Source organism: Balaenoptera borealis (assembly GCF_965194805.1).
Source record: "Balaenoptera borealis genome assembly, contig: HAP1_SCAFFOLD_483, whole genome shotgun sequence".
Classification (NCBI taxonomy): Eukaryota; Metazoa; Chordata; class Mammalia; order Artiodactyla; family Balaenopteridae; genus Balaenoptera; species Balaenoptera borealis.
In genome coordinates this window covers 327,091-342,012 of record NW_028123714.1, presented here as the reverse complement: position 1 = coordinate 342,012, position 14,922 = coordinate 327,091, and the positions used below count along the sequence as shown (strand labels likewise).

Sequence of the window (14,922 nt, the reverse complement as noted above, 5' to 3'; positions counted from 1 at the left end):
CGTGTGGCCAACCTGGGTCAGTGAGGCAACCACAAATATGGAGAGTGGAGAGGCAATGTGCTGGAGGAGCCAAGATTTTTCTATTTCTTCAAGAAACACTCAGAGCATGATTTAGGGAGAGAGGAAGGGGGTGGGGGGAGAGGTGAAGACTTGTCAAAGCCAGCTGATGTGCAAAGCATTTGGAGATTTTTATTGAGCTGGGTGCAATATTGTGATTTATGAAGAAAAATACATATTTGGTCATTCAGACCAAAAATATATATTTGGCCATCTCCCACGTGGCCCAAACCTTAAAATATTTACATTTTCGCCCTTTTTGGAAAAAAAAAATTTGCGGACCCTTATTCTAGAGAGGGTTCTGAATTGCCCACAAAAGTGGACTTGCTGGATTAAAGGAAATATGCATTGAAAATTTCAGCAGATGCTGCCCTTCATACTTGCACTAGCAGTGTATGAGATTGCCTGTTCCCCAGTATCCTCACCAACACAGAGTAATATCAGACTTTTCCATGTGGCCAATTTGATAGGTGAAAATGGTATTTCACTATCGTTTTAATTGTACTTACCTTATTAGCAGTAAGATTTAGTATTAGGCAGTAGGTATAATAAAATATATATTTGGTCTTTGTCCCTCATTCCTGGCACAAAACTTCTAAACCCCGTGGAATTTCCAGATAGGAGTGTCTTTTGATATTCATAACAAAACCCTTTCAACCACACCTGAGTTTGTGTTAATGAGGTGACTTTTGGAAAGCCCCTAAGGAAGGGGCTGGTTGCCAGGGGAACCAACCAGAATTAGAGGATTGGAACTTTCAGTCTCTTCCACCCTCCCCCCCACCCCCTTGAAGGGGAGAGGGGCTTGAGGTTGAATCAGTTAATCCTGTCTACATAACGAAGCTTCAGTGAAATTAAAAGAATGGAGTTTGGGGCTTCCCTGGTGGCGCAGTGGTTGAGAGTCTGCCTGCCAATGCAGGGGACGCGGGCTCGAGCCCTGGTCTGGGAAGATGCCACATGACACGGAGCAAGTGGGCCCGTGAGCCACAACTGCTGAGCCTGCGCGTCTGGAGCCTGTGCTCCGCAACAAGAGAGGCCGCGATGGTGAGAGACCCGCGCATCGCGATGAAGAGTGGCCCCCGCTTGCCACAACTAGAGAAAGCCCTTGCACAGAAACGAAGACCCAACACAACTAAAATAAATAAATAAATAAATAATTTTAAAAAAAAGTTCTTCAAAATTATTAAAAAAAAAAAAAAAAAGAATGGAGTTTGGAGAGCTTCTGGATTGGTGTACCCAGGGAGGTGCCAGGTGGGACAGCATGGAAGCTTTGCACCCCTTTCCCCATACCTTGCCCTGTGCGTCTCTTCCATATGGCTGTTCCTGAGTTAGATCTTTTTATAATAAACTGGTAATCTAGAAAGGAAAAAAAAATATTATATATATATATATATATATTTGGTCATCTCATATATATTTGGCTTTCCAAAAGTCACCTCATTAACATAACAAAAGGCACCTTTTTTAAAAAATTAATTTTATTTGAGCGTAGTTCTGCTGTACAGCAAAGTGAATCAGCTATACATATACATATATCCCCTCTTTTTTGGATTTCCTTCCCATTTAGGTCACCACAGAGCATTGAGTAGAGTTCCCTGTGCTATACAGTAGGTTCTCATTAGCCTGGAAGGGCGACGCTGCACTCTCCCCTCCGTTGCCAGGCAGGCTGTGCTTCTGTTACTGCAGCCCAAGGCCCCGAGAGCCTGCTCTGGTTCCTTAGGGGCCCCTGGGAGGGGTGTTTGTCACAGGTCTCTCCGCAAGCCCAGTTCTCTCGACCGTGACTGTCCTCGATTGCGGCGTCTGCTACACGGCCTGGGTCAAAGAGCCTAAAAGTGCGGGGATTGGGACCCAACCTGGTAGGAGGAACTTGAGTCCCGTGATCCCCCTAAGCCCCTGTAACCCTGCGGTGGGCGTGGGTCCCCCTCAAGTCACGCTGCCTCCCACACCCACAGCTTCCTTCTGTCTTTGGCTGAGTCCCCTCTGGTTCCTCAAATGGCCACCAGGTGGGAGCAGAGACCTGCGGTGAGGCTGGGACTGAGGCCTCCTTGAAGATGGGCTAGGAGGGCTCCAGGCAGGGCTGGGGGCCTCTCTCACTGGGGGTCTGGGCTTGCCGGGTGGCTGGGAGCTGGGTGCGTGCCTGGGGGTGCAGGCCTCTTTTGGGGTGAGTGTGCTGTGACTGCGTGGGGTGTAGATGGGCACACCTGTGTGCAGAGGCCTCTGCAGCTGTTGGGTGCGTGTGCCCTTGAGCATGCCCGTGTGCAAGCATGCAGGGGGTACCTGTGTGTGACTGTGGGGCCTGGGTCTGCAGAATCCTCCCTGTTCCCCTGCAGGCCTGAGAAGGCTGACGATTGGGATAGCCTGGCCCTTGAACTTTATGTTTCCAAAGCGGCAGGTGGCTCCGAGGCTCGGACCTCAGGACCCCCTGACCGCTGCGTTCCCTTAGGCTGTGTCCAGCCAGTGTGGCGGCTTGTCCTACTTTGCCAGGTTTGGGGTCCTGCTGAGCCTTTTTTATTTATTTATTTATTTTAACATCTTTATTGGAGTATACTTGCTTTACAATGGTGTGTTAGTTTCTGCTGTGTAACAAAGTGAATCAGTTATACATATACGTATGTTCCCATATCTCTTCCCTCTTGCATCTCCCTCCCTCCCACCCTCCCTATCCCACCCCTCTAGGTGGTCACAAAGCACCAAGCTGATCTCCCTGTGCTCTGCGGCTGCTTCCCACTAGCTCTCTGTTTGACGTTTGATAGTGTATATATGTCCATGCCACTGTCTCACTTTGTCACATCTTACCCTTCCCCCTCCCCATATCCTCAGGTCCATTCTCTAGTAGGTCTGTGAGCCTTTTGATTTGTGTCAGGATGGGGACTCATTGCTGTTCCTGGGGGCCTCGGGGTAGGAAAGGCCAACAGTGCACTGGGGGTGCTCCTTAGCCCCAGGCTGGGGGTTCGGGGAGGGGGAGGGCCGCCACACCGGAGTTTGTGCCCCTGGTCCTGCCAAGCCACTGGGAGGGTGGATGCTAGCCCACTTGTCACCCGCTTAGCATCCTGGGCTTCCAAGGTCCTCCTCCAGCCAGGCCCGTTTCCCTGCTCCCTTTGGTGCCTTTCTACTGCCCTCACTACCTCCACCGCCCTCTTCCGTTCTCCCTGAAAACCACGCTAAGCAGACATTTGTCAAGGTCACAGTGACCTCCATGCTGCCAAGCCCAGTGGACAATTCTCCGGCCTCCTCTGACTTGACCCTCAGCAGCACTTCAGGGGCTGGTCCTTCCCTCCTCCTGCCATCACTCCCTTCCGCAGCTCAGGAATTCCGCTCTCCTGGTTTTCCTTCTGTCCCGCTGGCCCTCCCTCTCAGCCTCCTTTGCTGGTCCCTGATCTCTCCAAGTCTGGGTGCCCCATCCCTACACCTCTTCTGTCTCCCTCTTTAAACGCCCACTTCCTTGGTGATCTCATCCAAGCTCATGGCTTTCAAATGACTCCCGTTGAGTATAATTTAATTAGTTGGTTTTTTATCATCTGTCTTCTCCCAAAGGAAAGCAAGCTCTACAGGCAGGGCTTTTTTTGTCTTAAGTCAGGTTTATTAAGGTATAATTTACATACAGTTAATGTCACCCTTTTTAGTGTTCACTTCTGTAAGTTTTTGACAAACACGTATAGTTGTGAAACTGTCTCTGCCATCAATTACAGGACAGTTCCCATCACCCCCAAAAGTTCTCCATACCCTTGTGGTCATCCCCTCCCCCATGTCCCGCCCTGGGCAGCCACTAATACGTTCTTTTGTCCCTTTTCCCTAGTTGTGCCTTTTCTGAAAAGTCATATAAATGGGATTGTACTGCGTGTAACCTTTGGAATCGGCTTCTTCCACTTATCACAATGCACAGCGCATTTGAGATTCACCCATATTGTTGCAGCTGTGAGCCGTTAGTTCTTTTATTCTATTGTATTTTATTGCACAGCTTTGTTTATCTGTTCGGAGGGGGACCAGTTGTCCTGGTTTCCGTGGGAGGGAATGGTTTTTCTGGGACATGGGACTTTCAGTGCTAAAACCAGGGTGGTTGGTTATCTTAGTTCTTTAGTTGAGGGACATTTGGGTTGTTTCTAGGTTGTTGATGATTTTGAATACCTACTCAATATAACCAGTGACAGAGGGTTTTTTGGTGAACACAAATGTCCATTTCTCTTGGGTAAATACCTAGGAGTGGGGTTGCTCAGTTGGATGACGAGTGTACGTATCACTGTAAAAGAGGCTGCCAAGCTGTTCTCCAGAGTGGCTGTATTGTGTAGCATTGTGGGAGAATTCCACTTGCTCTGCATCTTAACCAGAACTTGGTAGTGTGTCAAAAAAAATTAAAAACCGGTTTTTTAGCCATCTTAATAGGTATATAATGATATCTCCTCACGGTTGGCAGAGATTTCCTTTATTCGCCTTGAGTAGTGTTGTGCCCCCAGTGCCTGGGTTAGTGCCTGCTATGTAGTAGACACTCAATGAATTTTTTTTTTTTTTTACTGAGTGAATGAATGTATGGATGGATGAATGAATGAAGTCAAAGGGGCTTCCGGTATCTAAATCTGTTATAGCAAATACATAGCACACGTACCGCCAATTCCCCCATGCCCCATTCTGTTTCCATGGCAGACGTCACTCATCAATTGAGCCATTTTATCCACCTGCTTCATTTCAGACAGGTACGATCCAGTCCTTTGTGTAGCAAGTGAGATGAGCCCCATGAGCTAATGCAGCTTTAGTTCAAGCCTCTCATTGGCTGAAGAAGAGGCCAGGCTCAGAGCAGGGTCCAAGGCTGCCCAAGGACTCACAGCGAGCCAGTGGCAGGACTAGATCTCCAGGCTGGGCTCTCCCCAGAAAAATGCACGACGTCTCTGACAAGGCTGGAGTAGGATGGGAGGCATGGACGTGGATCTGGGCTTGAGGCCGGGTTGGAGCATTGTGGAGTGCTCCCTGGGCCCCGGCCGGGTGGGAAGGCTGATGCCGGCGCTCTTCCTGCAGGTGCCCAGGAGCTGCTGGGATGGCCTACCCGCCCACGTTGGCTCCCTGGCCCAGCGGGCGTACTGGGCTCTGCTGAGCCAGCAGAGGGACCAGAGCATCGTGGCCCTGGGCCAGAGCGGTGCTGGCAAGACCACCTGCTGCGAGCAGGTCCTGGAGCACCTGGTGGGGATGGCAGGCAGTGTGGATGGCAGGGTCTCAGGTACAGTGGTCTCCAGGTGACGTGCAGCTGGGACGTGGTGGGGGCGGTGGCGTGGGGGAAGGGAAGGGAGAGTCAGAGGGGGTGCTGGGCGGCTCTTTCTTATATCTGCTCAGCTAGCGTTCACTGAGCACCTGTGTGCAGACCCTGTGCTGGCTTCTGGGCAGGGCCACCCCTAGTCTGTTGGGTACTTTTGTGTGAATTAGAAACAGGTACTCCTTGCCTAAGACACTCACTGCCACATGTGGAACCGTCGTCACGCATTGACATTGTTAGAACCAAACACTTGACCACCACGTTCTGGGCCATCATCCTAATAAGTATACAGGCCTATGGCTATCTGATATAAATGCTGTGCCCTTAGGTGTGGTGTCCTTGTGCAGCGCACAGCCCACTGGACTGTGCAGAGGACCCGATAAGTAAAAACAAAGACAAGGAGGCACTGACAGCCGGAAGGGAGACTCAGCTGCTCATCTGTGCCAGACTCCAGTGCTCTGCACCGCTTGCTGGCCGAGCTGGGGAGGGGAGAGGCGGAGGGAGCACAGAGAAGGGGCCGGGGGGCTTCCTTGAGGAAATGATGTTTGAGCTGGGCATTAAAGAAAGAGTTTCAACATTGTAAATCAACTATACTTCAATAAAAAATAGTGTCAGTTGGTGATAATAATTACAATATTGATGGGGATCGTGGTAAATGCTTGCTGAGGACTTACGCGCCAGGCTCTATTCCAAGCAGGTTAACTTATTTATTATTTAAAACATCCCTATAAGGTAGACATTATTATTATTTGAATTTTATAGATGAGGCCATTAAAACGCAGGGAGGTTAACCAGCTTGCCCAAGGCCACACAGCTCATACATCCTAGCACCGAGATTCAAACACAGACAGTTTGGCTCCAGAGCTGTTACCCCTGGGCCAGTGTTCTCAATGTATTGTTGCCCCTCTGAGGAGCCTTTTTAGTTGTTCTTTCTCCTAATCGTCTCCCACCATGAAAAGTTAATGCCATAGATTCACCATATATTTGTTTATGCAGTGTGTGTGTATGTGTGTATATATATACAGACACACACAGACGTGTGTGTGTGTGTGTGTGTGTGTATCTGTGCTCTATTCTATACATAAGAAAGGAAAACTGCCCCCATCCTCAAGAATCAGTTTCTGCCCTCTTGGGGGCAGTATTCCCCCTGCTGAGAATATATGGCCCAGGCAGTATTGCTTTTCTAATAATAACAAACAATACTAACACCACCACATTTGGAGCATGTTCTGAGCACTTTACATTATTAAAGCTTTTAGTCTTTGTGGCAACCACATGAGGTAAGTAAGTACTATTATTACCCCCATCTTATAGATGGGGTATCTGAGGCACAGGGGGGTTAATTTATTCGCTCCAAATCAGGTGACTAACAACGGGGAGAGGCCATATTCAAGCTTGTTTAACCATTGTACTATCCTGCTTCTCCACTGGGCTTATTCCAATGCTTTATTGATCACCTGTTCTGCACCTGGCCCAGGTTAGAGCCCTGTGAGGAGCTGGGGATACAGCAAGGAGAGGCCCTCCCAGAATGTAGATCTGCTGAAAGTGTGTGTTGGGGGAGTGGAAGTCAGGCTAGGCTGTATCCAGGTGCCTAGCACATAGTGGGTGCTTGTTAAATAGTTATGTTAAAAAGCTTGGGACTGCTGGGCTTTTTGAGCTGGCTGTGATGGGCGTTCCCCGAGAGCAGGTCCAAGAATGTTAATGCTCTGCCCTCCTCCTAGACTCCACCAGGCCCAGGAGGCCCTAGGGCAGCCCTTGTCACTCAGATCTACCAATCCTAGGTGTGTGTATCTCCCCTTCTGGGCTCACTCTTGCTCACCCCGCGCCCCTGCTTGCAGCACAGGGCCAGCCCAGCAGCGGAAGAGGTGTGGCTTAGAGCTGAGTTGGGGGAGTGGAGGGGCCCCTGCTGGGGCCTGGGGCCAGAATGGGGTCCTGTGAGAGGTGGGGGTGGCAGCACCCGGGCCACGGGTGATGCCCTGTCTGTGCCCCACCAGTGGAGAAGATTCGAGCCACCTTCACTGTCCTCCGGGCCTTTGGCTCCGTGTTCACCGGCCACAGCCGCCGTGCCACCCGGTGCTCCATGGTGATGTCACTGGACTTGAACGCCACAGGCCGAGTCACGGCCGCCCAGCTCCAGGTGAGGCCTCTGGGTGGGAGGGAGAGGGGGCTCTTTGGGGCTGCAGTAGCCTCAGCCCCACTCAGCAGGGCCCACGCCTCCAGCTGGGACCCTGGAATGTGTCTAAATGGTCATCGCTCCCCAGGCCAAGGCCAGCTCCTCCCCACCTCACTCAGTGCCCAGACATCTCCTCCCGGAGCAGGCCAGCTCGTCTGTGCCTCGGAGTATCACAGGGATGAAATATTCATGAGTAGATACATAATTCAGCCACTCATTAGCTGGGTCTTAAAAGCGTAAGCTGAAATTAAACAGGCGCTCGCTGGCCTTCTGCGGCAGCCCGTGTGTGACAGGCACATGGCCTGTTTGTTCCTCTCTCTGAAATCACCTGGCTCCTCCCCTTCCCCCCCCCACGCCCCCGCCAACATTCTGTTTGAACAGAAAACAGGATTAGGTTATTAGAAGGGTTGTTTGTATGCGGAGCTAGGAGAATACCCAGACTCGCTGGTGCACGATAAATCCCTTTCTGTCCCGGCCCTGAAAGTCTACCGTGCATCACCATGTGGGTCAAGTTATTAAGGGCTTCGGTTGCATAAGAGTGTGTTGGAGGGCGGCTCTGGGTTAATTGTTAGTACCCTTGGATTCCTTCATCGGAATGAGCCCGTTGCATTCGTTGATTGCCTGCGTGGACTCTGAATCAGTGAGACAAAGGCCTGGCACGTTTTGATTTGGAGGCGTCCAGCCAAGTTGGGGCCTGAGGTGCTGCCTCGAAGAGTGGGCCTGGGGGTTGGTGGGGGTGTGCGGGCAGCCTAGCGGGGCCTCGTGCTGACCGGCGCCTGTCCTCTCCCCTGGCAGACGATGCTGTTGGAGAAGAGCCACGTGGCCCGGCAGCTGGAAGGGGAAGGCAGTTTCGAGGTTTTCTCCCAGATGCTATCCGGATTGGACCTGGCTCTCAGGTGAGTGACTGGGCTGAGCAGGGACAGCCGAGGGCAGTGAGACAAAGGGCCTCCGCTCTCCAGGGCCCCAGCCCTGCCTCTGCCCAGAGGTGAGAGGCAGTGGAGCCCAGTGGTTAGGAATCTGGCCTCTGATTCTTGCTGCCTGGTACTGCTCCTGGGCTGGGTGAACCTGGCCAGGTGTCACCTGCTCTGAACCTCCGTTTCTTCCTCTGTAAAGTGGAAATAGTACCTTGACTGCTGACCTTACAGGATTAAGTGAGATAATTCACATATGGCTCTTTATACACGCTGGGGGGTGGTGGTGGATGTCTGCTGTGACGGTGACATTTTGGTACAGGTTCTGACAGCAGCGTGGGAGGTGGGCAAGGAACAGCAGACCCCAAATCTTCCAGAAGCTCCTAAACTCTGTGAGAGCCTTGGGTGCACCTGAGGTAGCTCAGGGCGAGGAGGCACCAGGTGGAACAGCAGAGAAGCCACAAGACTCATCTGGGAGGGCCTTCTGGGGGAGGTGGCCCAGGGAGTCATCTCTGCCCCTCGCTGACTCCTGGGAATTCTTGGACATGTGGCTCCCTGTCTCTGAGCCTTGGTTTCCTCATCTGTTGAACGAATGAGTAAGGTTCTATCTAGTGAAGCTCCAGGGAGTGCTCACCCCAGGCGAGGGGTGATAATTTTCAATTTGCCTCTGCGTCCCCCATCATTTGTCTCCTGCCTTCCACCCCCGTCTGAAGGGCAGGCCCAACCTGTCCTGAGCCTCCTGGCTAAGGCCAGAGGGGCACCTTACCCTTTGGAGAGAGGGCAGATTAGGGAGGAAACTCCCAGTTTTCAGAGCAGGGTAACTGAGGAGTAAGGAAGCTTCTGGAAGGCCTTCACTTAAGAAGGGCCCATTGAGGGCAGCAAGTGAGGAATATTCGGGAGGCAGGGCCAGGGCCTGAGGCAGACCCCGGGGCCACCTGGGGCACTCTGTGGAGCCCCGTGCCATGATGCCCACCTGCCCTGCCAGGCCACTGGTGTGGGTGGGTCCTCCCTTACTTCTGGTCCCTTCTCTGTTTCCAGGACAGAACTGTACCTGCACCAGCTGGCAGACAGCAGCTCCTTCGGCATGGGCGTGTGGCCTAAGGTAAAGAGGAGGTCCTTCTGGGTGTGAGTGGGTGTCTGTGTCCCCATGGCCAAGATGGGCGGGTCCCCTGTGTGGCTCGTCCCTCTGCCACTGGGGTGAGTAGTTGGCAAGGGCTGGTCACGTGGGGGAGGCAGGGTTGCCTTTATGGGGCCTGGGCTTGTCAGGGAAATGAGTCTTGTGCTAATAAAGGGAACCAGGAGGTGGTTTGTGTAGAGGTAAGGGCGCGGTCTCCGGGACAGGCTGTCTGGGTTCAAACCCCGGCTCTGACACTTACTGGATATGAGACCTCAGGCATGGACCCTAGCCTCTCTGAATGTCTGTGTCCTCTTCGGTAAAATAACAACAGAACGGGCGGGCAGGCTGAGGGGAGGACAGAGCGTGGCACGGCCTGCCCGCCTGGGCCACGGGGAGAAGGTCGGGGCGCCGCCCGCGCCCTCGTTCCGCTGCCTGGCGTCCTTTGTGGAGGCAGGGCTCCCAAGGAGCTCAAAGGCCAGGGAAGGACACACGGGACGGTCCAGAGCCACCCTACCGCTCCAGTGGTGCAGCACCCTCTCTGAATTCCTACTGCCACCAAAACACATCCCTAAGGCCTTTGGGAAGAATTGCTAGGACCCAGGAAGGCGGCCCCTTGCTGTGGTCCAGACTTCAGCAGCTGCCGATGACCAGAGGGAGCCAGCCGGCCAGCCGTGAGCAGGAGGACAGGACACGGGGACAGGGACAGCCACAGCCGGGCTTCCCGCAGCTGTGCCCACCGCCAGAACCAGCTCCAGCCAGTCACAGCCCCCGAGATGCCAAACAGTGACGGGCGAGAGGCCGGCAGGAAACTGACACCCCCTCACTGGAGAGCCTGCCCGGTCGGGGTGCGGGGCACCATCCCCGTCTGAACTCACCCCACAGCTCAGCCGTCTCCCAGTGACCCAGACGCGTCACCACGGCCCCAGGGCTGATCCCCGACCAAGGTCAGAACTCCCCCCAGTGTGACGGCCCCCATGCCACTCCTGTGGTGGAAGGGACGGCAGGCAGAGACCAGGAGTAGAGTCTTTTTTATTAATGGCTGCGTTTTCAAAGAACCGTTTTGTTACCATGAAAGCTCCCCAGGAAGGGATTGCATTAGTGCAACAAGGGGGAGTTTGATGCCAGGCTTTCCAGACACTTCCAGGTGGAGACTTTTGGCCTAGGCCGGCCGCCGGGGACTCGGGGGCTGGGAGGACACACGGCCCCTCCCCCGCCCCGACGGGGCGCTAAGGCACCCGGCCCGCCTGGGGGGGCAAAACCCCATGCCGTCAGCAGGCCGGCGGCTTGCAGCCCTCAACCTGCAGCCCTTTGCTCAGGAGGAAGGCGTCCTGCATGGGGTCACAACCCAGGAAGAGCTTCACCATGCCCTTGGCATCCTCGGAGCCCCCTGGCCTCAGAATGCAGCTTCTGTAGTCCATGGCAACCTGAGGAGAGGGGGCGGGGCTGCAGGAGGGTGGAGCACCCCCTTCACGGAGGGTGTGGATGTGGCCACCTCTGCTGTGACTCAACAAAGGGCAGGGGAGCAGGGGGTTCTGGCCAGGGCCCTCAGAGCCTGGCAGGCCCAGGCGGGCGGCACAAGCATCTAGGCCCAGGCCAAGGACCTCCGTGTTGGTCTGCACGGCAGGCCGGCCTCTCACCTTGCCACTCAGGACGCCCTCCTGCTTGAAACGAGTGTGTGGACCGTGTCCGCGGAGTACACCTCGCTGCACAGGTAGCCATAGGACTGGGCGTCGTAGCTTCCTGCCAGGTGGCCGAAGGTCGCAGGCAGGTGGGTCCCTGGGACACACGCGGAGAGGCTCCTGCCCGGCCCCCTGGCCGCTCCGTGCCCCTTCCCCAGAGCCCAGAGCTTGGGGCCTCAAAGCAGCCCTGTCTGAGTCCCCTGCCACTAGAGGGAGTATTGGCCCAACACTTCTAGAAAACGGGGACCTTGCGGGCAACTCAGTGGAGGGACACAAATCAATCTTTGCCGACTTTCTGCTGAAGCTCACGAGGGTTCACCCCTAAGCCTCTTACAGGGACAGCTGCCCGAGGCTCCGAGGGATGAGTCAGGGCTCGCCCTCCAGCACGGGGAGAGCGCGGGTTAAAGCGCTCACGAGGGAGTGAACTGCGTCTCCGCACCGACACGCTCGGGCAAACCTCGTCGACGCGTTCCGTCCAGGGTATGAAGCCCTCTCCTGCCTCTTCCAGGCTCTCCAGAAAGCACGTGCAGATACGCCCAGCCCACCCTCGGACTCCGCGGGCCACAGCTGGAGGGACCAGCCCAGGAACCCAGGCAGGAAGAGGCCAGAGGTCAGCGAGCCTCGACCAGAGCCCGTCAGTCGGTCCCCCTTCACACACCACCAGAGGATCCTCTTGACCTGGGCAGTAGCCGCCAACCGACCGCTAAGGTGGGCCCGGCGTGCGCTTGGCTACCTGGCGTGGCTGGGACCCCGAGGATCTCCTGGCAGAGGCGGGCATTGTCCTAGGCCGGGTCCGAGGGCGTCTGCGTGTGCAGGGCCTGGTCCACCTTGGCCAGGACGATCTGGCGCAGGTTGAAGAGGCCTGGAGGGCGGGAGGAAGGAGACGGGGGCGCTGGCACTGTGTCCAGGCCGCGCTTTCCAGCCGGGCGGTCCGGGAGCCCCTTTCCTTTCCCTCGGCCCGGCCGCACGGGGGTTGGCCAGCCGGGACTTGATGAGCTTGTCCAGCAGCTCCTGGGGGACGGCGCTGCTCGTGCCCCGCCGAGACTGGCAGCAGCGCCAGGGCTTCACAGGGCGCGGCGCTCCCGGCCCCAGAGCCTACCCTCTGGTTCTCATCCCCGGCTGTCACCAGAGTCGCAGGCAACGTGCCCTTCTTTTCGTTTGTCTTTTTTCCGGCCCTCGACCACGCAAAGGTGTGAAGCCCTGCCACTCGCTGCCACGTGGATGCACCGTGAGAACACGGTGCTCAGCGAGAGAAGTCAGACACAGAAGGACACACAGGGTGTGACCCCACTGAGGGGAAACGTCCAGAACAGGTAGATCCACAGAGTCAGAGTGGGTTCCTGGTTGTCAGGGACAGGGGAGGGGAGGGAATGATAACTAAGGGCGTGAGGGACCTTTTTGGGGTGAGGGAAATGTTCCAGAACAGGGCAGTAGTGACGGCTGCACAGCTCAGTAAAGTGTCCCCACGCGCTCCGGTTGCAGTCTGTGAGAGCATCGCTCTCAGGACGAAGGGCTGACTGCAGGAAGACTGAACGAGCACTGGGTCCTGGGCCCAGACGCTCATCTGGGGACCCCCCCCCACATTGGGAAGTCACTGGGACTTGCTGAGCCTCCACCGAGACTGGCAGCAGCCCCAGGGCCTCACAGGGCGTGGTGCTCCCGGCCCCAGAGCCTAACCTCTGGTTCTCATCACTCATCACTCACCAGCCTTGCATGCAACGTTCCTTTCTTCTATTTTGTCTTTTTTAAAGGCAACTCTTGAATACCTGTATTTAACATGCAGGGAACCAGTCCTGACTCCTTGATCTGGGACTTCCAGCCTCCAGAGTCTCGAGGACATCCACTTCCGTTGTTTACGCGCCCAGTGCGTGGGGTTTGATGATGGAAACTGACACCGAGGGCGTCTCCTCGTGCGGGGTGACATCAGCGGAAGAATCCCGTGGCGAGGGCCTGCCTGAGGACCACGGGAGAGCCCGGGCCCTCCCCGCCCCCTGCCTTCAGCCCCTCGCCCGCACCCTCCTGGGAGCGGAGCTGGTGCATCGCTTGCCAGAACTCATGGAAGTAGGTCTCCAGCTCATCATGCTGGAACAGGGAGGGCGGGTTGGGCGTAGGCTTGGTGAAGTTGGCCACCATGGCCGCGATGGCAATCTGGCGCCTCCCGTCCTGCTGCAGGCAGCCCGGCTGCAGGCCAAAGCAGGCCATGTGCCCGGACTTCCCTTCCCTGGGGAGGGACGCGGGTGAGGCCCTGCTACCCCCGCTACCACAGAGGAGCCCCGGCCCACGGCCAACAGGTTCCCCCACGCATGCACCGAGGGTAGAGGTCCAGGTAGAACTTGCTGATGGATGACCTTGCCCGAGGCCGCGTCCCGGACCGTGTAGAGCCTCACATCTTCATCTTCGTGACGCATGTTGGCGCCTTCCTCCAGGTCGAAGGTCAGCCCCAGCAGCTCCTGGGAGATGCCCAGCCGCCCGCGCGTGACCACCTGCATGGGGAAGGACTCATTGAGCAGGTACTGGTCCACGTGGTAGCGCGTCTCCTCCCCCTGGTTCATGTAGTAGCGCAGGTCCTAGACGTTGATGGGCCCGTCAAAGTGCAGGCCCCGCCTCTGGCACTCAGCCTTCTTTAGCTCCAGGATCACGGCCGCTCCTGCTCCCCGAGGGGCTTCAGCTTCTGGGCCAGCTCATCTGCGGGCGGAGGGGAGAGGCTCAGCTATGTCCCTGTGGCAGCCGCCCAGCCGCCCCCCACCCCACGCCCCTCGAGGCAGAATGAAGGGTTGGGGAAGGCGACCCCCAAGGGCTGACACAGTGGGGTCTCAGGCAGCACCACGTCCAGTCAAGGTCCACCTGACCCCCGTCCCCACTGGGACTCGGGGAGGCGGGGTTACCTAGGAAAGTGGCCACCACCTGGCTGGTCTTGGCCATGTTCATCTCCAGCACAGAGTCGGCACGCGTGCTGAATCCCAGCAGGCGGGACTTCTGAGCCTGCAGCCTTACCAGCTCCCCGAGGATCGCGCAGTTCTCCTGGAACCCAGAGACAGCCAGCGCTGGGGACCGTGGGCCACGCCCTCCCCACAGGCCCCGGGCCAGGTCTCTGTGGGTGGGAGGGCTCTCAGGCCACTGGCGGGCACAGCCAAACCCCCTCCCTCCTCCTCCTGGCCTGGATTTCTAGACACTTTGGTGCTGTCCTAACATGTGGTCTTTATGAACACAGGTCCTTTTGGAACCAGAAACGGCGTGAACCATGATGAGCTCTAAGGCCAAGGGCAGGAAGAAATGTGACCAGGCTCTCCAGGAGCCACCCAGGGGCCTCCCCGGGCTCAACAATACAAACTTGGCTGCCGTGCAGACAGCAGCTCATCCCCACGGCGCCCGAACACCCAGCCCCTGGACGGCGAGAGACCTGTTGCTGCAGGTGCCCCGTGGTTGGCTGGTGAGGCCTGGCCCCAGGCGTACGCCACCTTCTCTGGGGCCACCTCTCTGGGTCTGCGGTGGGGTTCTCCTGGGAGCCCCCAGTCACCACAGGACCAACGTGGCCTGTCTGCAGCCCAAGAAGGTGGGGACACAGGTCTGTCCCCCGTGGACATCACCCGCGAGGCCGAGCAAGCACCAGTGGTGTCTGCGGGGAAGATGAAGGGCTCATGCACAGCCCCCATCTACTGAAGATGCTAAACGGGAGAAGCACAGACTGCAGCCACATGCGGTATGGACCAAACGCAAGTGTCCTTGCAGGAACCGATGTCTGAATGTCG

At 56.2% G+C, this 14,922-nt stretch overlaps 2 pseudogenes across 2 annotated transcripts in view; both read right to left on the bottom strand.

The window, feature by feature from the left end:
• Nucleotides 1–10,758, bottom strand: part of LOC309621472 (thimet oligopeptidase-like) — a 96,812-nt pseudogene extending 86,054 nt beyond the window's left edge. The window contains exon 1 of the transcript in view: nucleotides 10,754–10,758. The product of the transcript in view is annotated as a thimet oligopeptidase-like (transcript). The remainder of the gene's footprint in view (nucleotides 1–10,753) is intronic.
• A 4-nt stretch (nucleotides 10,759–10,762) lies between these two features.
• Nucleotides 10,763–14,200, bottom strand: LOC309621471 (thimet oligopeptidase-like; annotated as a pseudogene). Its single transcript has 6 exons — nucleotides 14,059–14,200; nucleotides 13,483–13,858; nucleotides 13,199–13,394; nucleotides 11,907–12,027; nucleotides 11,132–11,270; nucleotides 10,763–10,918 (listed from the first exon to the last, which is right to left on the bottom strand). The product of its transcript is annotated as a thimet oligopeptidase-like (transcript).
• Nucleotides 14,201–14,922: the final 722 nt, after the last annotated feature.